At 33.8% G+C, this 26,026-nt stretch overlaps 1 protein-coding gene across 1 annotated transcript in view; it reads left to right on the top strand.

Moving 5' to 3' along the window:
* Nucleotides 1-26,026, top strand: part of SGCZ (sarcoglycan zeta) — a 470,225-nt gene that overhangs the window by 110,320 nt on the left and 333,879 nt on the right. The window contains exon 8 of the transcript XR_014583197.1: nt 11,905-12,040. The gene's annotated coding sequence lies outside the window, so the exon portion shown is untranslated. The remainder of the gene's footprint in view (nt 1-11,904; nt 12,041-26,026) is intronic.

Here is a 26,026-nt window from a genome sequence, read left to right as displayed (position 1 = left end):
ATGCAGGGATGAAAAAGCGTCTGGAAGTACCTTGTCCATCTTTCGACACATTATTAAGCCACACTAAAGGAAATATAAAACCAATTCTAGTGCTGGATGTATCCATAGCTGAAAGAAAATGATACCATACATTTGGATCATTGATCAGGCTTGCCAATTCCTCCACGTGTTGTCCTCAATTTGAATAGCTTATGTTGGTTTCAAAAAAGGAATTGGATAACTACTATTGCAAAGCTTTTGGGAACACTGGCAATGAAGTGAGTGGTAACTTACCTTCTCTCAGATCTAGGTCTTGGGTCCAAATGTTAAGTAGTGTGTGTATATATATATATATATATATATATACCTTTATACCTTTTGAGGACTAAGCCATATACTTCATATAAACTTTTTAGTAATGGATATGAATCTTAATGATAAATATGTTTCTGGGCTTAAATGACTATGAGACTGTGTAAATGAAACTTTCAAAAAAGAATTAAAAAAAGAAAAAAAGTGGTTAAAATCTTCTAGAGAGACAACAGGCATGTCAGAGTGGAAAAAAAAAGAATAAAAACAATAGTAGATATCTTTTTTGAGCTAAATTGAAAGGTGAGATCTCTAAACTTTATAATCTTCTCCAAAAAGCAGTACTTCAGTATTTTCTCAGCACTGGCACATGTATGTATGCACATAAATATGCCAAACATTTGCATTTTAATGATACACAATTAAGATTTACAGGTGCTCCATAGATCTTGTCTCTGCTTGCATTTTTTGTGTCAAATTTTAAGTGCAGCATCTTTCCTGATTTTGCAAATATATAACATTTGCACTGGAAGAGACTGATTTAGCAAATGTGCTATAAAGAGAATTAATATCTAGTGTTTAGTATAAATTACTGGATGGCATAGACCTGTTAGACTAGTTTCTGCTGCTGAATTTGCAAAAAGACAGGATTTCGCGGGCTGTCTTGTCTGCTAATGTACTTGGTAGATCAATTCACTCACCTAAACTTTATATAGGGATCACTGCTGAAATGCACTGTAAATTAAGTCTTCTTATTTGCTAGCTCTCAGCAAGTCATCAGGTTTTGGCTGACTTTTTCAGTTGGGAAGGTCAAAAAGGTTCTAAAACACAATGTTGCTTTCAAAGTTTAGATTATGAAAACATCTGTTTTAATGGTAGCAGTAGTTGGGATCAGTGGATGCCCTACGAACTCTGTATACAAAAATAATAGTCTTAATTTATTCTGCTAAAGGGGAATGTGTGGAAGGATCAGCAGCCTTTTAATTTCAATGGTGTTCCCTGGTGGGAATCTGCTTATCTATAGCTCAGCCGGTCCCCAAAAGACTGAAGCCAAGCAAATTCTATTTGGATGAAAGCTGGAAAAAGAGAGATTAAGAGGACTTGAACTATTTTCCTTTTTAGCTTGGTTTCCTGTTGCATTGATAAGCTGGCTGGTGAAAAGAATTGGAAAATGCAAGTCTATAGATGATTACAAGCAACAGTTCAATAAATGGTCATGTAAACATCCACAAACTTATACTGACTTGTAGCATTAAGCAAAATGTGTCTTTCTGTGGTATTACGGCGTAGCTTTATACATTACAGCACATTAACTCTGTGGGGCTGGATATACATCTTTACAAAAAGTGCAAGAATTGTCTTGTTTTGAGAGGGAATGATCTAATTAGACCCTGAAGGACAGAGTAAAAGCAAATGGACAACGGTAGCTTTAGAAATACATATTCAGTGGTGGGAGCATCTGCTTTATGCAAGGAATTGCCATTTTTCTGCTCTTCCCTCTGATTCACCTTCCACATTCTCTAAAGCCTCTATACCCAGGACATACCCAAGTCTGTTATGAACTGCACACCTTACCATAAAGAATTCATGCATCTCTGCATATCAAGTTTTTGAATTTTGGAGAGCATAGAAAAACAGTACATGGCAAGAAAATTAATAATCTGGAGAAAAGTTAACTTTCTGAGAAACCAATCTTTAAAACAGTTTTTCTAAAGAAAAAAAAAAATGTACTGTAAAAACAGACTGTATCCTTCTCGTTATTTCCTCGTTGTTTAACTGAGCATGAACCCAGAGAATCAGAAGTGTGGGGCCTTGCTCATCACATTTTGGAAAGAAGATGATCCTATATTATATGTTCAAATACGGCGATTTTCTAGTTTGCTAGCAGCATCTTGAAAAAACTTCTTGGAATCCCAATAGTTGTAATCACTAACATTTGCTACAAATCCAGGGTGTGACAGTTTATAATGTAACATGATTATTTTCAAGTGAAATTTCTTTTGATCTGAATTTTTACTTTACCTATGGGTTTGATTTAGGCCTTACTCCAAGTAGACTGTGGTCTACTGCAAGCCACCAGATTTTGTTTTTATCTACTTTCTTTCTCAAGATGCTTGTCTGTATGTTTAAACTTGCTTCTAAACTACCAAGATCTTCTGTCTTCTTTTCACCTGCTGATCTTGAGGGAAACTGATAACCTGACAACAGCCACCTGTAAAAGGACTGACAGAGAGAAAGAAATAAACTGCTAAACTGAAAAAAATGTGTTTTGCTGTTTCCTGTATGTCTCAGTAGAGTGATACTTATCAGCAAGAATTCTTCAGGGGATAAAACCCTCCGCTATGTCTGGGTGTCTACAGTGATGCTTCTTCTTTGTTGTAATTCTAAGCTGATAGCTGGAGAATAAAGTACTCCTAATCTGAGAGAAATGTGTTCTCCAACTCGGTGCTGTGAAGAGCAAAAGAATATGGTATGCCCCTGTCAAACCATGATCTTACTGCTAGACTGCATCTAATGTCTTTGGTCTCTTCTCTGGCTGTAGCATACCCTGTCTGTTTACTTAGTCAGGTGTGCACCATTCTGAGGAAGCCCAAATGCTGCTCTTCTACCATTTCTTTTCCTTCTGTTGTGTTTTAATTTCAGGGGAAAAAAAAAAAAAAAAAGTAGCTCTTAAGCTTTTCCTTCATTTTATGTTTTCTCCTAGGCTTACTCACTGTTTATGAGGGTATTGCAGGTTGCAGGAGAGATGGATTTGGGAAAAGCACTGATGTGGAACATAGGCCAGCAGAGGCTGCTCTGTTTTAATTTATAATGATTTGTATCTAGCTCTGTGAGCTTAATGAACTTTTTCTATCAAGTAATTAGACTACGGAAACAGAAGAAACTAGTTGACCTTTGTGGTTGTTCTCTAAGTGTCACAGAAAGACCTATATGTCATGATGGAGGTCCCTAGAAGGCATCAGCTCACCCAGGGTCTTTCTCCTGTGTTTATACTGGCAGAGCACAGTGCCTGGCCAACACAGCAAGGACACGTAGACAGAACTGTATCTTGTTGTCTACTGTTCCTAATGCTTAACCCACATGCTTATTGGTTTTGAGTATTTTTATCTTGGAAAGGAGATGAATGCCTGTCTCTATTTTTGAGGTAATGGTATCTCAAGTTACAAACAATGACGGTGATGCAGTTGCAGTTGATTTTATTAGGTCAGTTATGTCAGTGACATCAACTGTTGCTATTTATGGTGAATCTGTTAGCTATTGAAGGTGAAAGAATAATTCCAGTACTCTTAGTGATAAAGGTAATGAATTTCAGAGGAATTTTTTTTTTTTTCACACGCAAGAGTTAGCCTTCAAATTTTCTTCTTGAGATAGAAAAGTTTAATTAACCTTTATCAGTTGCTCATCATGTCAGTGGATATACTTTGTCTTGTGGTGATGCGCAAATTCAGTCTCCATAAAATGTTATAATTAGTCCCAAAGCTGAGTCTCCTAAATCTAAGCAGAAAATGTTTGTTATGATGAAATGGTGACGACTAAAATTTGGCAGTGGAGTGTAGCACTGAATCATTGCTACTGAATCATAATTACGGCCAGATTGGTCCACAATGTGTGGCTAGCGGTTGGTGACAAGGTATGCAATGAAGAATCACAAGATTGCATTACTGTCATAGCCAAAAGTTGTAGTAGTTTCAAAGATGTATAGATTTAATGAAAGGAATCTTGGAACTGCATGCTTGATAATGATATAAAAGTAACCACAAAGGAGAAAAAACTGTGTGTGTGTGGATTGGAGAACAAGTTAGCATAATTAAGAATGTATTGGCAAAAACAAAAGCCAAAGCATAAAAAATCACATTAAACAATTCAATAGCTCTCACAAGTCATTGACAACCAGTACCTTAAAATGGTAATATTACAGAACATTTATAACAAATTTTGTGTTCTGGTTTGCTTATACTTTTTTTTTTTTTTTTTTTTTCCCCTCTCTTACCATGAAGCTGATGAATGATGATTTGAAATAAATGAGATTTTCTAGGTAGCATTCTTGACTGGCCAAGTTTCTTTGCTGTCTCTCTGGAATAAGCCAGTGCATCTCTTAACTAATGGATCTGATAGAGATTCTGACAATCTAATCAAAAAAGATTAACTGCTGATATATTTTAATATAAATTATAAAAATAGTGCCTTTTTAGAATACAGGTTAATGGGCTGTTACAGATTTGTAGCATTCATTCAGAGGATAGTGGCTTGAAAGTGAGGGCTTGTAGAGTCAGGTTACCTACACAGTCCATTTTAGATACATTTGATATTTCCTGTATGTTTTATCACTTCCAGCTTTGAGTCTTTCTCATGTTTTTCTCAACAGCCAGAGCTACCTTTCTCTTACTTTTTCAACCTGTTTTACTGTCTAACTTGCATTGATCTTCATTCTGATCTTATCTGTTTCTTCTCTCCAACCTAGCTAGTTACATTAGCATTACTACTTTTGAGGAGAGAGACAGATATTCTCATAAGGGTTTTAACTCCTACATGTCTCACCTTTCCAAGTCCATATTATATTCTGTTTCTTGTCTCTTCATGCTTGTGATGCAAAATTCAAGAGTTGCTTCCTTTCTGCATTCTTTCTGCTGGAATCACAATACTGCACAAAGCCGGAATGGTAGCCATGTGTGCTTTTGTAAGTGGCTTATCTGTATTTGTGCATACAAACCAAAACTGCAGTATATGTATATTCTTTGAACAATGCACAATTTGCCTATGTGCAGACCCAGTGGGTGAATTTTTATTCTTGTTTAGTCTAGTATAAGTGTGACAAGTGCATTTCATAAATATAAATTTCTACGGCATTTGCACTAGCAGAATAAAAGTTTAATTATGGTACAGTGCAAACCACTTCCTTGGAAATGGGGGAAATGGTGGGCTAATGCTGCAAAAAAGAAGATCAGAAAGAAGAATAGAGGAGTTATGTATACAATATTTTCTTTTAATTTAAAGCTTTTGTTTTGTTTTATTTTTGCTTAGAAATCTGCTTTTCAGTACTTTGTTCAAGCATTTTCTGGTGTACCTCATTCAGTGACTGTGTCTGTAAAGGCCTGTAAGGACTTGAAGACTTGTTAATATATATGCATAGATATACCTCCTCCTGCAAGCATTTTGTAAAGCTTTTCCTAATCTTTGACCATTTTAAGCACTTGTCTTTGGATAGTTTTATAGTAGAAACTTGTTAATGATGATTTTATTATTCTATTGATAGCCTAAAAAAATAAATAAATAAAATCACGGTGTCTTAAAACTTACTAGCATCTATGATTTTGGGGGGTATGAAAGAGTCCATCTTTAAAGATACGTATATTTATGGTTCTCTGTATTCTTTCATGATTAACTATGGAGAAGTACGGTGGAAAAAATGGTGAAGTATTAAAAATTTCCCAGTTTACTGAAGCAAAGTAAGTATTTCGTGAAGGAATAATAGTTATCATACGTCAAGCCATGTTCTTGACTGACGTAATATGTATAATTTTAGTCTCTCTTCAGTTTTGTCTTTACAGTTTATTTTTTCTAGTTTTAAGTATTTACATAGCTATCTTTTTGTATTAAGGCCAGGGAAACAAGTAGTTCAGCCACTTGCCACTTGGGCATCTCTGTGGCAATTTATACCTCTGTGCATTAAGCTATTTAGGATGAATTCTTAAGTCTAAGTGATACTGTCACAGGTGAATACTGGTTCTTTTGAAATGCTTCTTCATCCTCTGCCCAAAATATTGCTAACAGTTGCAGAAATTACAAGTTTTATCTTTCTTAAAAAAGGAGAGGTTTTCTTTCCTCTTTCTTTAGGAATGAAATTCCTAAATTCCTTCCTATTACTAGGAAAAAGTAGTATTCCCTAATATTATTACTATTTTAATAACACTTATTAAAAACATTACTAAAATTATTTTAGTAATAAATAATAAACTTTATTACAGTTTATAATAAATCAAAACAGTATACCTAAACTTTTGAGTCAGAACAGTTCATAGATTTGGTATCACTGTATTCCAGTTTGTTAACTGTAAATGCTTTAGTAGCCATGATATCCCACTGCCTTGTATGTTCTCCCAGCATCATGGTGCATGTTGCTATCTAGGTTTATAGGTAGAGAAGCTGGATTTATCAGCTTAACAAACACATAAATTTGCCAAAAAACAAACAAACAAAAAAAAACACAGAGAAAACAAACAAAAACCAACAACAAAACTAAAACAAAACTAAAACAATCAAACAACAAAACAAACATAAAATAAAAAACTCAGAGAAAACCTGGATCTGAATGTATTTTTATCTAGGGCAAGAATTGGATGCATAGCACACTTTTTTCACCGAGTTCCTGTTTTGGTAATGGTTAATGGTTATAACATAGCTCTCACAGTGTGTTTTCTTTAAGGTATGTATTAAAACAAAATATTTAAAAACAGAAAAGGAACTTGGGTGAAATGATTTAGAAGAAAAAAGAAAAAAAAAGAAAAAAAAAGTCTGTCATGCAATCCAAGAAGATAAAAGGCAACAACCAATTTTTACATCCTTTTTGCAATACGAAATAAACATGCATGAAAAGAGATACTTCAGTTACTGCTTTCATTTGTGGTCACATGATTTAAAATTAATTTACCCTATTGTCCTGCTTTGAATGGCTAAATTCAGGTAAATTTGACTGAATGAGAATATAGCTGTGTAGCAAGTAAACAGGTTTTGTTATAGTCACTGTAAGAGCAGAAACAGTGATGGTGGGGGTGGGTTTTCTGTTGTTTTGTTTTTTTACAGGCAAAATGTACCATGTTTGTATTTATTGATGTGGGACTGTTCTCTGAGTTACATTTTAATGTACAGTTTTTTACAACTTAATGTGTCAAGTATTCATAGAATTTTCAGGTAGAAAAATACTTTTAATACTAGTGAAATTTAAGATCCTAAAGTTTAGAAATGCATGTGTTAGCTTGGTTAAACCATGTTCTCCAACACTGTTAATTTCTGAAGAGGCAAAATGAAAATGAGAGAATAGATTTTTTTTTTTTTTTTAATTTATGTACTTCAAGTTTGTCTCTAGACAAGATAAGAGAGTTGACATAACTAAAAATGTATAAGGAAGCTGGACAATTTCAATGCTAAAATATCATTGCTGTTTTATAAAACTTTGTTATGAAAATGCTAGGAGTGGAGTTTTGACTCTTCCTAACTTTTATATTAGTAAAACTCATTTTACTCTTTCAAAACAAAAAGATCCATATGGATCCCTTAGAATCCTGAGAATCTTACTTTGCACAGGCACTTCATATTTACTTTGATAAAGTTCTTACATAGACACAGACTTTTGTGCCAGGAATTATGAATACACTTCTAATTCTTCCTCTTCTCTTCTCTCCTCCTCCTTGCTTCCTCCTCCCCTCGCAACATTCTCTTGGTTGTCTTGTGTGTCAAAGCTATATTTTTATTGTTACATTGATGCTTGGTTTTGCAGACATTTCAATAAAAATTGGAATTTGAAAAAAACCCTTAGGACAGCACTGAATCAAAAGCCTTGCTGCTTCCACTACCATCTCCATGGCAAATTTGCTGAAAGAGTTTAAACAAAGTATGAATTTACTCCACAGCTAGATGGTAATGATAAGAATATGAATAAGGAACAATAACTCTTGAAATACTGGGTTATTAAATTAATTTCACTTATTGAAGCTGCTACCCAACATGGTAACAGGATTTTAAAAAATATTAATTGGATTACAAAAAGAAAATGCATGCTGACTCTGTCCTTTTTATTTCTTCTGGCACTCCCCATGGTCTTGGTTTCTGTTTGGAAAGCTGCAGTCTGAAAATCACTACGAAACAGAGCAGTCTATCTGAGATATCTTATATCCATTAAAAATATTCAAGCAGAGAACCCTTTTCAGCAGGATCTGAAGGGCATTGATAAATTTAGAAATTTATATTTTCTTATCTAATTTTATGTTGAAATGAAGCCATAGGTTACAAAGATGGAAACATGCAATAGTAACTGATATCAGAGCTTTTTCTTTTGCCCTGATTAGGTAAAGTATAGAGGAATGTACTTTATGAATCTATGGATATAGTTATTCACTTGTTTTTCTTCATTTTCTTCATTTAGATTCAGAGCAGCATGGTTTCCAAAGATGCTAGATATCCCCTAAACCTAATAAAGTCAGCTGAAGCTCCAGGTATTTTATGCTGCTGGAAATAGGACCTTAATTGTTCAGTGAAAAATATATAGCAAGCCTGTTTAAACAAATACTGCATGAGACAGTGTTTATTGGATTCTGATAAAGAGACAGCTTGCCAGAATTCATATGCAGACTAGGACTGTATTTTAATGAGCTACATTCATCTATCATAATTCTGTTAGCTTCAGAGAAACTACTACATGAATTACCCCAGCTTGCACTATTTGCAAAAAGTTAAAAAAAAAAAAAAAAAAAGAAAACATATTCTACAGCTAAGAATTTAGAAACAAATAGTTTAAGAAATTCTGCAGGGTTCTTGCCAAGAAAATCTTTAGAAAATCTTTGAGCCTTCCTATTCCACATTCTATTCAGCAGATCTATTCACCAAATCAGGGTTAGTTCTTCACAGTTTTGTTTCAATTGTGTTTTACACTTCAAAAAAAAAAAAGAGTACATCCTAGTACATCCTCATTGTTTCTGCCCATGGCATGTGTGGAGTTGCATCTGTACACACTTAAGGAAAAAATAAGCTTTTTCTTCTTTTCAGTCTACTTTGCTGCATTAGAATCATAGAATCGTCAATGTTGTAAAAAAAGCTCCAAGATCATCTTGTCCAATCATCACCCTGCTACCAATGTCACCCACTAAACCATGTCCCTAAGCACCAACTCCAACCTCCAACATTCCAATGCCTGACTACTCTTTCTGAGAAGAAAAAATATTTTGGTGATCCTGAGAAGGGGAAGCACATAATTCATCTATATCCACAATACAGTTTAAAAATTTTCTCTGGAACAGGGTGAAGTCACTTCACAGTCTTTGCAGATAAAACAAAGACCATCAGGTCTCATCTGTGAATCCTCTCTGGCCTGCAGTTCTGATCATGCACTTTCTTCTTGGGCATTACAGTGCATGTGAAAAGCTGATGTGAGCTTTTTTCAAGAGTGAGAGCACCTCTGGTTACACCCAAAGAAAGCGAATACTAAGTAAAAGTAAAGTAAGCTGGCGATAGACAGAAGAAATGTTGCATTACCTTTTTTTTCCACGTCCATGTTTAAGTGACGGAGAGAATTTTGTTCTTTCTACAAAAAGACTCACACAACTTAGTCTAGGGCTCCTTCCAGAGAGATACCATTTAACTGAGTAGTGTCATTCTATATGTATCCAGAAAAATAGTCAATAGCATTAAACACTGAAGTATTTTTACAGTACTTTTTACAGTTAGAATTTTAGTTCAAAAACAAATTAATGAAACCTTGTTAAGCTTTCCCAATAAGCTTGCTATTTTGCTGTTACTATGTATTTCAAATATGAGGTACTAATATAGTAATTGCATAAGTAGATTTAAAGATGTATGCTCAACACTACAAAATAATGGTAAGAGATTTCAAAATATTTTCTAGTTGAATACCTGCCTAAGATCAACTGTCTTTTCTGTGATACATCTATCTTTTCTTTTAACAAACAAAACCCCAGAATGATAGTGATTCCAGAATCAATCTGTGCAATCTATTCTTACTTCATTGTTTCTCCCCATAGAAATACTTTCCTAATGCCCATCCTGAACCTAAGCTCACACACTACTCATTTCTTTTGCTGTTTAACGCAAATATTGACAAAGAGTTTAATTATGTTTCTCCTTGTACATTCTATGTATTTGAAGAATCTTGTGCTGTACTCTGTCTCTTCTCTTCCATTCCAGATAGGGACTCTCATTGCACAGTTGATTTGTGATTCTTGTGAGCTATAGTAATGCACAAAGTAACTATTAATATACTATTGTTCCAGCAATTATAGTGTTCCTAATGCCTTACAAGGTAGTGTCTGAGTTCAGTTACATCAATTCTGCTGTCAGCTGAAAAAGCAATGGAATGAAAAATGAAGATTAAAACTCTTGCTTTCTCCCCTAAATATCAACTTCTTCTTTTATTCCATATATTTATTGAACCAAAAAGTTTGCACACAAGTTCTGAGTTAGTTACAGCCTGACGGCAAGATGTTACGGTGTATTTCTTCTGCAGTTTGATTCACAGATTGTTACCTAGAGACATTTCAAAAATCCTCTCTGGTCCTGCCTTAAGATGGCACAAAAACATCCAAGTTCCTGGCATTAATGAATCTGATGGGAATGTTATCACAAATAACCGTATCATAAGAGAACATGTGTTGATATTTCTGCAGTATTTGTAGCTTTCCATGAAGCACAACTCCCTTAGTCTTTTGCAAGATAAAAATGATATTAGCTCCCTTATGTATGCTGGTCTGAGTCTATATAATAGTTATATTTGCAAATATGCCCCAGGAGGGAATTTACCAATTTCATGGAAATATGTTCTTCTTATCATGGCAGAAAGACTTGCCTTTAGTGGAGGAGGAGTTGAAGGGAAAGAGAAAAAAATATTTTTATTTTAAATAATAAATTCAAATTTCTGTGCTGCCATAGTAGCAGGCTCTTCTCTCATTTTTATTTACAGTTAGTATTTTGCGGAGCTTGATTCCAAACCTAAGGCTCATTTTTCTTAAATGTTTCTTATCACTCTTCTGGAAATCTTTCTCTGCAAGCACTTCTAATTTGACTTAATAGTATGCACGTATTTGAAGAGGCCACAGCCCCAGAATATCAGTTGGATTTCCTTTGGTCGTTAATAACAAAAAACAAACAAACAAAAAAAAAAACCACTACATATGACAAAGATGAGCTTGCATTTGATCAGGTTATTCAGTTCCTTGCTAACTATCAAAAAACATATTGACAACTATTGTGCAACTGTCAAATGTAATCACCATTTGGTTAACCAGTTGAGAGTAAATAAAGGAAAATTAGTATTTATTATTATTCAGAATGGATAATACATTCTCTTCCAAAATCCACCTGACTTCTTATCGGCTCTTCTTAACATACACGTTTGTAAGAACAACAAGGAATATTACTCATTGGACTATTGCAAGGAAGCTGCAAGGATGCAACTTCCCCAGTTGCTTCAACCTGCTCCTTTTGGTGTGCTGTTTCATATTCCATGAGTTTTCAGCAGTCTGATCACCTCTATCTTCTGATTTGTGTTACTAAAAAAAAAAAAAAAAGGCACTAAAATTACACTGCTCTCTCAGTTGTTGAAAGTGAAAAAGGTACTCAGGTGTTGGTTGCAGCATCATTTACAGTTTGCTACTTGCAGTGACCTGACATGTGGTATGAGGGGCAATATCAGTTGCCCTGTCATATTTTCTGTTTCCTAAACTAGGTTTTCTCCTTCCTATACTGACCAGAAGAAAGGTTGTGTTCTTTCTGGTCTATCATGATAATCTGTTGGGCTGCCATATATTAGGGAGCCATTGATCTGGGGGAGTGGCAGGAGGGAACACAAAACACAAAATAACATACAGCTTTGTCGTTCTTTTCCACCAGATTTGCTGAGATGACTGCTTCCGCAGAGCACTGCTCACTGGAGTGCTCTTTCTCACCATGGTGGAAGTAGACTTGTGCCCTGGTTACCCTGGGCCTTGGCTATTGGTGGCCCCTGCAACTGTGAGACTGGAGGAGGGTAAGCTGGCTCCCTGGGTGGCAGCTGTGCTAATGCCAAGATAAAACCAAATGCTATTACCTCCATCCGTGTAGTTACCAGGGGACAACAGTATAGCCCCCAAGCTCTTCTAAATGGAATTGAGTTGAGTCTTCTCTGAGATAAAGGTAATTCCTCTCTTTAGAAGCTATGATATTTCTTCCCTTTCCATGCAACAGATTTCCCTTTTGACTAGAACAAATTATGTAGTTCTCACTGCAGAGAAATGAAAGAAATGCCAAGGCTATCATCCAAGGTAGAATTCAATTCTTACCTTTTCTATTATGTAAATGTGAAGCAGAACTATTATCTCTTTGATGGAGGCTGTACTTACTGAACATAAAGTAATACAGTTCAAGTGAAATTGCTAATAATTTTATATGGAATTACTGGTAGGGAAAATAACCTTTTTGTCAAAATATGACTTACTAAAAGATGATTCTCACCTTTACACAGAACCATAGTTACTATTGTTACATAAAGAAATAAATTCCTCTATATCCTATTTCCTCAGCCTGTTTCAGTTTTAAACCCAATTGTTCACTTTGTCTAGCAGATAGATATCTCTTTTGCAGGTTATTTCTTGAAAACCAAATGCTGTGTGTATATATATACACACACAGAAGGGCTGGCTGTAACATTGAGGCTTTCTAGATGGAAGTTTTAGGTAGCTAAATGTATTTCCTATTATTTTTCCAGCATCTTCACCTTTCTTCTTCCTGTCATGATTTTTTTTTTTTTTGATTTATTGCGCTCCTAACTATAGTAGCGTATTTGTTACATACTTTAAAACACCTGCTATATGCATCTAAAAACTGTCAAGCAGAAAAAGAGACTAAATCTTTACTAGGAAGTCCTTCTCCATTCATATTTGTCAAGCATTCTATGCAAATTTCCAAAAGTCTATATTCATAAAAATAAATAAGAGACAGTTGGATACTATTTGACTGTTCTCACCATTTTCTTTCTTCTTGAGAGAAGAAAGCCTGGATTAGCCCAAGTTAGTGGAAATATACATACAAAATCTTAGACTGAATACCAGTATTTAGCCTGGAAATTATATATAACTGTTTCATTTGGGAAGGAGTAGGTAATGCCTACCATGCAAAGCCTCACACTTTTATTTATGTATTCTTCTCAATTCCTTAATAATCTGGAGTGTATAGAATTTCTGGTAAGAATGATTAAATGGTAGGTAGAGTGGAGAAAATGGAAATTATAGTCAAATGTAAATGAGTCCGTGTGTGTGTGTCTTTAAACTATATCTGTGGTTTGAATGAATAGGGACAGGGAGCTTGTTTAATTCAGCTTTTGACTTTCAGACAAGAGAAGGAAACCAAGGACTGATCTGAAAAGATGGTAGTGTTTAGGCAGTAGTCCGTAGCGATATTTGGGTAGTAAGGTCTCTCCTGCACTTAGGGCCAGAAGAAACAAAATTAGTCTGTTCTTATTGCAAATTCGCGTCCTCCCCTTCCACCAGTTGTCCAGTCTGACCTGAACCAGACTCTGGGTGAGTGCACCTTTGAGAATCGCTGTCCACCTCTTTCTGAAGCTAATTAGAAGGACAGCGATTTGTTCATTTTCTATGTAATGAAAAAATGAAAATCCTTTGAGGGTATAGTATTGACAGTCAATTATCTTTTCAAGAACGGGATTTAATTTTCAGAAAATGAATGCTATACACCTAAATGTATGCTTCAAAAGATGTCTAAGGAAAGATGAGAGAAATTAATTCCATTGTAGGTGGCCAATACTTTAACAAATAAACTTCTGCAATTATTTCCCTTTGAAACTGATGTACTTCTGAACTGTTTGAGGAGCAGAGGAAGAGGGCTGAAATAAAATCATGTGTATGTGATGAACAGTGTGAATTTCTCACATCTCCTTTTCGTAAGCATGAAGAGCTCCTTTCTTCTTTGATTCTATTCATTTAGGAAATGTGTGGTACCTCAGAGCAAACTTTGTTCCTTTTCAAATACTTCTCTGATTTCTTTAAATAAATATACATATATATATGTATATAAAGCTTGTATCTTTTATTTTATCCATTTCCTCACTCAACACTGGTTGTGAAAAATTTTCCTACAATATTAGATGCATAAGAAAAAAAAAATCCTTTCTTTTCTACCTCGTACACAGGTGATCCTGCTTTGGTGAAAGTGTCTTAGAAAAAGAATATTTTGGCAAACTAGTTTGACTTTGTTTTATGAAAAAGCCAATTTTTGTAAATGAAATACTGCTTTGCTTTTGAATATGGTCATACAGTTTTCTCTCATGTAGAGAAAATGGGGATTGCAGTCTGACAGACAAAACCTAGAGGAACTCCTTAATCCTCTTTTCCTTCTCCAACTACTTTTATTTTTTTTCTAATTTTCCTGCAGGCAAACCTAGGCAGATTTGGTCTCTTAATTCCTTTGTACATTTCACCTGAATGAGTAAGCAGATGTTTGTCTTTATGTTTTACTTACATCATAAGATTTGCCTAGGTTGTTCATATCATTTCTCTTATCTAAAAATTTGGAATCTTTTAGGCTTTCTGCTATCATTTAATTTTAAATGAAATTAAATTGAATATCTTTTCTCAATGTGAAGGGCATATTAAAAATAATTTCTCCTGCATTTAGGAGAGAGCAAAAATTCTAAAACAAACAAATAAACAAAATCCTTTCTTTCTAGTAGCAACTTCATAGTAAGGGTACAAAAATTCCAAGCCTAAAGAACAGACTGCTTTTTTTCCCCAGTGATCCTTTCATTTTAATGAATTTATGTATGTTTGTCCAGCTAAACAGGATTTCACATCTATCACGAGATCACAGAAATGGTCTAACTTCAAAAATTTTAGTAATTTTTCAGCAAGTATTTTTAACTTATTTTCAACTATTTTTCCAAAACATACCCTTAGTAGCTAAGGTAATCAGGAGCCCAACGGTTTGATAGACATTATTGCTTTACAGACAGACAGAAAAGAGATCCCAAAGGCTTTGTACATAAATGTTTTAAGAATTGAGGAAGCCACAGGAATTGGCATTACATGCACAATGATTTTTGACTATGTATGTGATGTAGAACTTTTTTTTTTTCTGAATATACAGTTCACAGACATTGTGTATATAAATATTGTCAGTTACCTAAGGGAACTACAGCAAAAATGTAAAGCAATGAAGTTTTACTTCTGATTTTGACAAGATTCAATAAAATATTTAATTTCTAATTTATGTATCTTTAATGAAAACTATAAAATAAAACACTAAACATAGGCACTGATGTAAAAATGTGGTTTATAATTAAATCCTTACTTGATATTCTATTCATCACAGAAAAAACAAGAGGTTGAGTGGAAGATGGCTTTATGCTGCTTCTCTTTGGGATGGGCTTGGTTCTCTGGTTCTCTCAACTCTTAAGTGTGTTTTAGCCAGCTAATATATAGTGTATATATACCAGCTTTCATGGGACTTTTGGGGGAGCTTGGGGAAAACACCAAAAAGCTTTTATTTGGCTAGTTTCAAGGACTGTTACCCAGACATCTAATCCTGAGTGATCACCTACCAGCTTGCTATGTTAGTTTTCATTAAAAAATAAAAAAAATAAAAATAATGTTTGTTTGCTTGTTTTTCTTTTAAATTGATTAGCACTGAGAGCATGATTGAGTAAATTTCTGGATAATTTAAAATATTTATGGAAGAACTAGAAGACCTAAATTCAAGTGCCCTTTCTTTCTGGTTTGCCACAAGGATCTGAATCAGATTTTCTTGTCCTAGAGGGCTAACTATTGGGTAAAGGTCAACAAGCACATTGGCTTTATCTGTCTAGCTAGCTGTTTGGAAACTTACTCCAAGTTAATAAATGCAAATCAAATCCACAAATAGTTTCAGGCTAAGAAAGAAATGCACATTCTTCATAAATTAATCTAATATAACTAGAACAGGATTTTACAATGCTATTTTTATAGACCATTTTTACAGTAAACTACATTTAAAATTTTTTATTAAATTTGCTCTGGATATCTCGTTATTTCTGCCTATTTTCTGTTAATGATAAGAGGTACTGGTGTCGTTATTGTCCTTCTAGTCTTAAGAAAATGCTCTTTATATGAACAACTTTATTCTCTGTTCTGTCCATATGAATACCTCAGCATTTTTATTGTGTTATTAGTTTTACTTTGGCAAACTTGTGTCTGCTGTATATGTGGTCGTAAAAGATTACTTGTAAAGAATTAGTAGCCATGGAATGTGGCCACAGGCAAAATATAACATGATCTTTCATGGGTTCATTTTTTAAGTGTAAATAGAATAAGAAAATGGATAAAAATAATAATCTGGTGCTGACAATATTGTCAAAATTGGTTAAAAATAAGTGATCAGCAATATCAGGGAAAAAAAATAATTCTGATGAGAGGCAATAATCATGAAACTGTATCCTTGTTTCCATATGCACACAATATTTAGTATAAGAACAAAAAAACAGGGTTGTAGTGTAAAGAAAAAGAAGTTTGACGTTCTATATTTAAAATTGCCATGGCTTTTTAAGAACCTTTCCATTCAAATTCTTTGGTGATCCTCAATACCTTTAGTTTAAGAGAATAAAATGTTCTGTATATTCTATGAAAGAATATAAAACAGCAAATTATTCATGCCTTAAAAAAGGTAATGCTTTGCCCTTCATATTCTAGTGTCAAGAAAGTCATGCTACATTAGTTTCATGCCATGCTGCAATAAGGACATGCAGTGAGAAAAATCCTGCTAATAAATTGCTGTGTAGAGAGCTAGAATTAATATGAATATCCAAGTCTGAATTTTGGTTTGCTTTTTATTTTTTTCATATCTTGTATATATTAAAAAAAAAAAAAAAAGGAAAGAAAGAAAGGAAAAAAAAAAAAAAGCCTGCAAGCAAAATACATCAAACCTTAAGCTTATCATTGCAGGATATTCCATCCTTACCTCTATAAACTTATTATTTTTAAGAGTTTAATTTTCTATTCAAAATCTAATCAAAATCCAAAAGGTGGGTGTTTTTTTCTGTTGTTGTTATTTTTTTATTATTATTTTTGTGTAAATAAAAGAGAATAGAGTTGTTATGGATGAGGAGAAATATGTTGTTTAATTTGGGTTTCTGTACTTGTGTTGTTTGTTTTGGTTTTACTCTACTTAGATGTAGAAATTCAAACTTTAATAATGCAAAATTAGATCAGTCTAGAAAATGTGTACTAATAAAACTCTCAGGATATATTAGCATTAACTGTTACTTTGATTGGTAAAAAGCCATATTTTCTGCAAAGGAATTACTTGAAAATGTTATATTAATACATTTTAAGGCTAAAATTTGAGCAACTGATAGCTAATTAATGCACCTCACTTCAGTAGTGAGCTAGTTAATTAGCCAATGGCTTCACCTTAGCTTGTGTTCACTCTTATGTGGGCATAGCTTGTGTTCTCTTCCTGATCTGTTCAGTGAAAATTGGCGTTCTTAATCTTTTCTTATTTTTCCCTTTTTTCTATTTTTTATTTTTTTTATTTATTTTTTTCCAAGGGAGATTATTGCAGTCCTGATCTATGAGGTTGTTCTAAAGCCACTTCTTTATATTAATATTAATAGCTTCTCTCATACTGTGCTAAATATGCTGCAGCACTGAGCAGAAACTGTGAATCTCTTTCATCAGAACTTAGTTAATCTCTTTCCTTGAATTTGACTTTCTTTGCCAGGAGTGGTTCCTTTCTTGCTGAATGCATTTGCTTGTAATTTGATTATTGATCTTTGCCGAAATAAATTCTAATAAGTAGAAGAGAGAGATACCTGGGACACAAAATAAGGCATATGAATAAGAGAGGCATGTAAGCTTTGATTTTTCTGTATGCTTCTTTTTGCTAGCTGTTTAACTTTTTTTTTTTTTTGCCTACAAATTCAATGAGCTTTCTTCACTGAAATTTTAATACACCCTCAAATCATGCAATAATAATAATAATAAGGCAACAGATGCATTTATAACACCTTTCTGTTATGAAGAAAAATATTCAGTGCAGTAACTTCTGGACTTACAGGACCACGTAAAACTTGATTTTTCAGTTAACACTAAGATACAGCAGTGGGTAACTGCTTTGAGACAGTCCTCACAGCTGGGGTGGAGAGAGTTGCTTGCAAGCATTTCTGTAGTGAATGATAAAAAATTCCATGGAAGTCTCCAATCATGGTAACTAAAGAAAGTGAAGTTGAAAGTCTGAAGTGACAGATGATAAATTTTAGTTTAAGTACGCAGCTTTCACACTAAACGACCTTTCAGAAAGCTCATGGCAATTTTGTTGCATACATCAGGCAACTGCCTATGATGTTCTATTCCCACACACAGAAATTTGAAGCTCTCATGTCTTTCTATTATGAGAAATGTAACAAAGACTCGCATTATATTAAAGCTTCTAATTCAATGTGAAAGAAAGAATATTAAATCTTAATAGGGGCAAATTTAAAAAAAAAAGGCATAACAAAAACAAAAGGTCAGAAATACAATGTTTTTCTCAAAAACAAAACAAAACAACAAAAAATAGATTATATCCTTTTGTTTTTGTAGCATTTTAATCTATTCTGCATCTTATTCGGTTTTGATGGCTTCCTGCAAATTCATGTTGTTCTTTATGTAATACCTGAATACTCACTCTTCAGTTGTTTTTTTTTTCAGTAGACTTTGAAGACTCAATAGTAGTTTAGTAATTTTCTTCCTCCCATAAATATTATGGTACGGTAATTATTTTCACATTTGGTAATTGTCCAGAACATTAAATTTATATGGAGAGATGTATTGCTATTATACTTTTAACCCAATTGCATGCATTTCCCCATTTCTAATTCCTACTCCTGAGAAACTTGCCTCCTTGTAATGTAGATCAAGAACTTTTTAATTTGGCAGGGACTCTCACAGCCTCTTTATTTAATTTCCTATTTGTTTTTTTTTTTTTTTTTGTGAGTGTGTGAGTGAGTGAGTGTGTGTGTGTGAGTGATGCCACAGGAGCCCTTTGTGAGAATGTCTCTACAAACCATCTCCTTTCAGTATTTTTGATAACTTCAGCATCAGGTAGTTTGTCTACACTGATAAAAAGACTCTGAGTTACCAGGGTTATCTTGAAATTGTGAGGCCAGGAGATAACTTTCCTGTGAAGGTTTGTTTTAATCTGAGCTCTGAGTACAAAATGCTTGTACTCCTAGGGGGAAAAGTGTCGTAGTATAAAATAACCAAAGGCAGAGAGACAAAAAAGTAAGGGGAAAAAAAAAAAAAAAGACAAAACAACTAACTGTACAGCAATTATTAGTTTCAGAAGAAAATGTTTATCATGTAGGTTGATGGGATCTGAAAGATGATTTTACATTGTAGTTTCTTACCAAAAATCAAATCAGTTTCTTCAGTGTTTCCTTCAAGGTTTTTATACCTAATTTTGAACAGAGTATGGTAGTTGCTCTTTAATATTTATTCTCTTATTATAGAATATGTAAACCAGTATGTTGTCTTAGAGCAGAATTGTTACTGAAATGCATTGCTATTTTAATTTGATGTTATTAGAAACATCATAATTTTATGGTTCAATTCAGTCATAATGTATTGGATGTTGTAATGTAATAAAAAGTTGCTTTAGTTAAAATACGCAAATGCAAGATTGTACTTTATTAATTTTTAACCAGACACTGAAATGACTGACAGGTCATATGGGGATTTTGGTCTTTAACTTTATTTGCAGTGTCAGGAAATGGCTATATATGTGAAACAAATATTTGTATTATATCTCTCTTCACACTGTTCATGGTAACAAAAAGAATGCTGCTTGAAACCCTGAGGCACAGGATTAATTTGAATTATTGGACTTGGAGGCTTGAATCCTATTAGGAAAGGAAACCAACTCTTTACTGCTGACTAGAATTACTTTGAGCTTCTATTTTATTTATTTATTTTTCTTTCCTGCAGATTTATCTGTCTTATTTAGCACTGGGGCATAGATATTCTTAAAGATCCAGCACTGCCACATAAGCCATTTATGATAGATGATGATGCATTGGACCAATTCGCAAAAGGGCAAAGTAACCTGTCTGGGTGACTGGAATACTACTTAATCTTTTATACTTTACTTTTTCGTCATTGTCTGTGCATAGCAATCGGAATGGAGGAGAATCACCAAGTCACCTGCTCCTCAGATCAGAAGGTGATTGTGGCTTTGAGTCGATAATGAACAGCCACAGCACTGCCTGGTCAGAAAGAGCAAGTGTACTAGCCTTTTACTTCTTAAAGATCTCGGCTCTCATCAAGTGTCAAGGTTTGAAACCTGAAGGAGAATGCTGTTGCTTTACTGTGGATATCACATCACCAGCTGCCTTTCCACATAAAGTGGTAGATTTCATCATAGCATCTCTTCTGAAGAATCCAGGAGCAGAGTATCAAGGCAATACAGGTGAGTGATACAGTGACAGTCTCAGTGATGGAAAGCACTCCATGTACTTTGTCCTAAGAAAGGAACTTGATTTCTTCATTTTTGTGAATTTATACACATAATCACTTTTGAAATTGAAAATAAAAATGTGCTTAAATAGGAATAATGCAATGTAAAGATAGTTTTTCCCTAAATGTGAACAAATGCAAACTTTTGCATGGTTAGTACCAAATCTATTTCTGTAAGAGAAATTAAAATAATGTGGATGCTTTAAAATACTAGGAGTGAACCCAATGCTTTGGAAGAGCAGTGCTGTTGATTCTGTGGAATAAAAAGAAATGTGCTCACTTCAGACTGTAATTAGCTCCTAAAGATTATGGCTACTTCAGAGTAGTTGTCTTGCATAAATACACTCTGCTCTTCAAGAGTAACTGTGGCAGCAAGACCAGAAGATGAATTGATTTTAAAAATTATGAAATGATATGGACTGCCTAGACCATAGAACTTTTGCCTGGATCATAAGCCAACAACTGTTCAGTAAAGGTAGTCTTAATTATCCTCCCACCAAATTCAGGGTCTGTCGAATCCATTGATTCACTTTCTTTTATAAAGAAAATGCTAAGTGGCAGTAAAGCAGCATACTTTATAAAGAAGTGAAGTAATCAAACTTTCTGTGGTTCTTTGAATTATAGTGAAGTTCTGGAAACTTCATATGGTGATTATTGCCCAGTAAGAGATTTTATTCTACTACAAAATCTATTGTTTTGAGTTTTATTGCAAGTGAGCTTTAAAAAAGACAGACACTAGCACTGAACAGGAAGGGTGATAGCACATATTCAGTCTTGGAGCTGTAGTCTATAATACAAAACAACCATAATCCAGGACCTGAATAGGACCAAATTCTATCTATTAAGTGTCAAATGCCACACTGTCCCTTCCAACTCTCCTTGGATTCGTGGTTAAAGTCTTTTCTTTAAAAGTTGTATAACTTATTATCATACGTATCTTTTTTTCTTTTTTTTTTTTTTCCCCAAAATAGGTATCTTCTCAAGATATCTTACCAGAATTAATTCTTACTGAATATAGCATAATACAGCTTAATTTTATTCACTAATGTATTTTTAGATTCCACCATAACTCACATTTAATACTATGAACAGTACTAAATGCCCTTCCTTTTTCTTTCCAGTGATGCAATGGCAGTGATTTCGAGGCCTGGAACATGTGAACTTGTTCTCTTCCTCTCTCTTCCCTCACTGTAGTCCATGTCCCCACTTTTCCATCTCCTGGTGAGCTCAAGACGTTAGAATATTTTTCACGCAGTTCTTAAACTGAAGGAACGGTCTGCTTAGCCAACTTCATCTCCTTAGGAATGTGGCACATCCTGTGAAATAGGAGTCGATTATGTGAAATACTGCTGCAGGCTTTCAAGCAGGCTTCAGTGGTTATACTCTTCTGGGCAATAAACATGGTTAGTTTATGTTTACTATTTACTGAATTGTTTAAGAGATAGTAAAAAAGGAATGCAAAACATTAAAGTAAGGTATCTTATCATACCTACTTAAACTTTCAAAGGAAAGATACTGATCAGAAGTTATAAATGACATAATAAACAACTTTTATCAAAAAGGAAAGACATTCAACAAATCTTTGGTGCAATATGAACATATGAGCAATTAATTACCTCGTTTTTAATGTGATTGTAAGAATATATTAAATGACTTACTTTCATGTATAGAAACCAGTGAATTACAAGGAAATTCTGAAGGTGAGTTGGACCTTCCAAAATGCCAAAATTTCAGTTTATCAGTAACGCTGCAGATATGCTTAACTATTTTACTTGATGAAACTAAATTTCTCAGTGTTCTGGAAAAAGCAGAGCTTCCTCTGAAAAAATATGGTGTTGGAGCCCATTGCAGTTAATACAGTGGCTGTCCTCTGCATGAGTTATATGGTATCCGGCATGTGTTCTCTGTGCTTTAGCTGTTCCTTCAGTGGGGACACTAAGGGGGCTTTCTCACCCTGTATTACTGCTATTTTGATGAAATAAAGAAAGCTTGATTGTGTGTAGGTTCTTACCAGTGTCAAATTTGGTTGAAGCTAAACAATTACTTTAAAAAATGTTTGGTTTTTTTTTCTCCTTTTCTTGCTTGAAAATAGCTACAGTACAGCTAGAGAAAGGACTTAGCATATAACGTAATCAACATCATTTCCTTAGGAAACCAAGCTAAGAAACACCCTTGTACACTCTAACTATAAGCAGTGGCAACATAGGAAATTATATGAAAAGCAAAGGTATCTTTTTCAATAGTATTTCCTCATTAATATTTCTTGGAGAAAATACAGTATGCATATGTAGCAATAACTGTGTCGGGCAGACAATTATTTTCAATTAACTGTGCGTAAAATAAACTTTTCCCCTAAGTATTAATTTATTCAGTGTTTGTTGTCTTTTGAGTCACTTTGTACACCTATGCTCCCTCGTTCTCGTTTTTTCTCCCCCCCCCCCCTTTTTTAACAATGAAAATTCTAGATGAGCATTTCAGAAGAGTCCAAAATATATGGTTTGAATACTGTGAAGCGTTTTCTTCAATATAAAATATTACAACCTTTAGTCTGGGTATCTCTCAAAATGATGCGAGTTAAGAGTTGTATTGTTTCTGCGTTCTATTGCATCCATTTTTGCTTGCTAATTAATATCAATCTGCTTTACAGTATTAAATTCAGTTAGCATACTTCTAAAGCCAAGATTATATTTTGTATGGAGCTATATGTGGAAATGAGACTAAAAGCAGTATATGGCGACACACATTTCAAAGACTAAATGGAACAGCACAGGTTTAGAAGAAACAATGATGTTTTAAATTTTAAATAATTTTCTAATTATTACATGTTATAAAAATACTTTGAGGATTTTTATGGACCCTACGAAGAACTTTTAGAATTTCCATAAAAAATAAATACTACTTAAGGTATTGTAGAAATGATAAATCTTTTTTGTTAATATAACGATTCAAAATTTTAGTTACTGTCCATGGGGAACTGTCTTTGTATGGCTTTCAAGATACCATAAAATGTAGGTTGAAATTAATATTAAAAGTTTTTTGGTTTTTTTAGTTGCTTAAAATTATTATTTAAATTCCTTTTCACTAAAATAAACAGATGACTTAGACGCATCCATGTCTGTAAGAAGTACCTTCTTTTCTTGGTAATATAAATATTTAAAGTAAATTTAAGAGAAGTTTAAAAGAATAAGAAAGCACAAAAAGGTCACCCAACACATATTTTATTATTCAAAAGTACTTTATATATATCTAGAAAGATGCATAGGTGTTTTTCTTTTCTTAAGAAATGAAAAGAGCTGAGAAGTAGATACCGATCTCTACTAAGTTATTCATACAATGTTCGCAACTTATAAGAACAGAAAAAACAGGAATTCATTACAGAATATAGTTTTGCCTTAGTTTTAGTCAGTATCGCTTCCATTTTTAATTGATTTTTTTTCCTCTTCTTGTTTTCAGCAATGCTGCTTTTTGAGCACTTATATTCTAAGAAAGGCAAGTAGCATCAACCCAATAAAACTGTACACAGTACTTAATCTCAGACTTTCTGTAATCTACCTTAAAAACTATACCATCATATTTTAAGAATGCCAGCTCAATTTAAGAAAAATAAAGTAGAAAAAAGATTTGCACCAGGTTTTCTATTTATCTGTTCTCTTGCCCCCAAAAGCTCCTACTAAAGTTGAGTGTAATAAACTTCTGAAGCTTCTTTCGTTAGGAAAATTATCTAGACAAATTCCTGATAAGATTTATTCTAATGTGACTCACATAAAAAACTGATTCCTATCTATTGTGCTCATATCTTATTTCTCTTCCAAAATCAAAAAAAAAAAAAAAAAAAGAGCTTGTAATGGTTTACCGTGATTACAAAGTGTGTATTGTGAATTAATAAAATCTCTATTTCAGCCATTAAGGATAATATACTTTAAGGTCCTTTCCAACCCCAACCCAAGCCATTCGATGATGAATGTATGCTTTTTTTTTTTAATATGCTGTATATAAAATATTAGCATGTTTTGCTAATTTGAAGATTGTTTTGTCGGATTGAAATACATTTTTTAAGATATGCAACTCCTAATACTTCCTGAGTCTAGTTTTCTGAGGAAATACAGTATTTTTTCTTTTATTTTTATTTTTTAAAGTATTTGCAAGTTCACTTATTAGGACAAGGAAGGGAACTGTTTCCTTATTTTACTTTGGTCAGCTATTCATAACAAATACTTTGCATATACTTGCAAACTTTGAATTCATAGTCCAGAGACTAAAATTCTATGAAAACATAAGTGTCTGTCAGTTTGCGTTAAATCAGGGCCTCAATACAGGATGTTAAAGTAGCATTTCATCTTTATCCAGCACAAATGACAATTTGGAAATAAGGAATCTTTTCTGTATTGTCTGAGACAGAGGAAGAAAACCATGTCATTAATATACTGATAGACACATGTAGCCCTTGAGACTTCATCTTGGTAACCTTTTTCCAGCTAATCATAACAGCAATATTTTAAGCCTACAGATGTGGCAAAATATGGGGTACATATGAAAAATTATGTAACAAATTGTGCGTTAGCTTTCTGGAACACAAGAGCTTGTGTGCATTGTACCAATGATTTGTAAGAGATTGCATTTGCAAATTATGAACTTGTTTACACTCTTAGCCCATCGGAATTCAGCTGAGCTACACTTGAGCAGTTTAAAACTGAAAGGGAATTAAAAGTTTAGGAAACAAATATGAGTCAAATAAGGCATCCAATTCATTTCCTTCAACCTGTCTTTTAGAACTAGCTATATATATATTTTGTGTCGCAGGTGTCAACTGTTGTATATGATGCTTTTCTCAGCAGTGAAAGCAATCATACTAATGGCTATGCTACTCCTGTGGATCATTAGTCCCATAGCTGCTACCTACTAACACATCTTTCTCCAGACCTTGGTTTTTGGGAGTTGAAAAGCACAGACTTCCCCCCCCCCCCCCCCCCGTACGCATATTGTTTTAAATGTTGCAGTTGTGCTTCTGCTTCTCTGAATGCACACTTACTGCAAGTGTAAAGAAACCACATAATGATAATACCGTAAATCTTAAATAAAAAAAAAGTTTCATGTTGTTCTGATTCCAGAAAGTTGTTTTCCAAGTTTAAATTTATCACAGCTCAATAGATTGTTCCTTAGGTTGAAAAAATAATCTATATTGCAGAATTGAATACTGTATTTTTCAAATATTAGGAGTGTGTATCCCCGATAAACAACAAAAAATGTGTATAGAAAATGAGTTTAGCATTGTTGATAAATGACATAGAGAAAAAATATGATCGTTACATCTTTCTAAGCTTTAAAATTATTTCTACTAGAGCTTAGAAGAATATGTACTTTAGAGCACGACATACTGCTAAGAGGTAGCTAGAATGACTTTCCTTTTTATGCCAAGGTCTCTTCCCCCTGCTGATAACAGGTTACTCACAAGTTATTACGCAGAGGAAAACAGACATTTGTAATGAATACATCTAAGC

The sequence above is a fragment of the Anser anser genome (assembly GCF_964211835.1).
Source record: "Anser anser genome assembly, chromosome: 4".
NCBI classification, from domain to species: domain Eukaryota; kingdom Metazoa; phylum Chordata; class Aves; order Anseriformes; family Anatidae; genus Anser; species Anser anser.
This window is presented reverse-complemented; position numbering and strand designations above follow the sequence as displayed.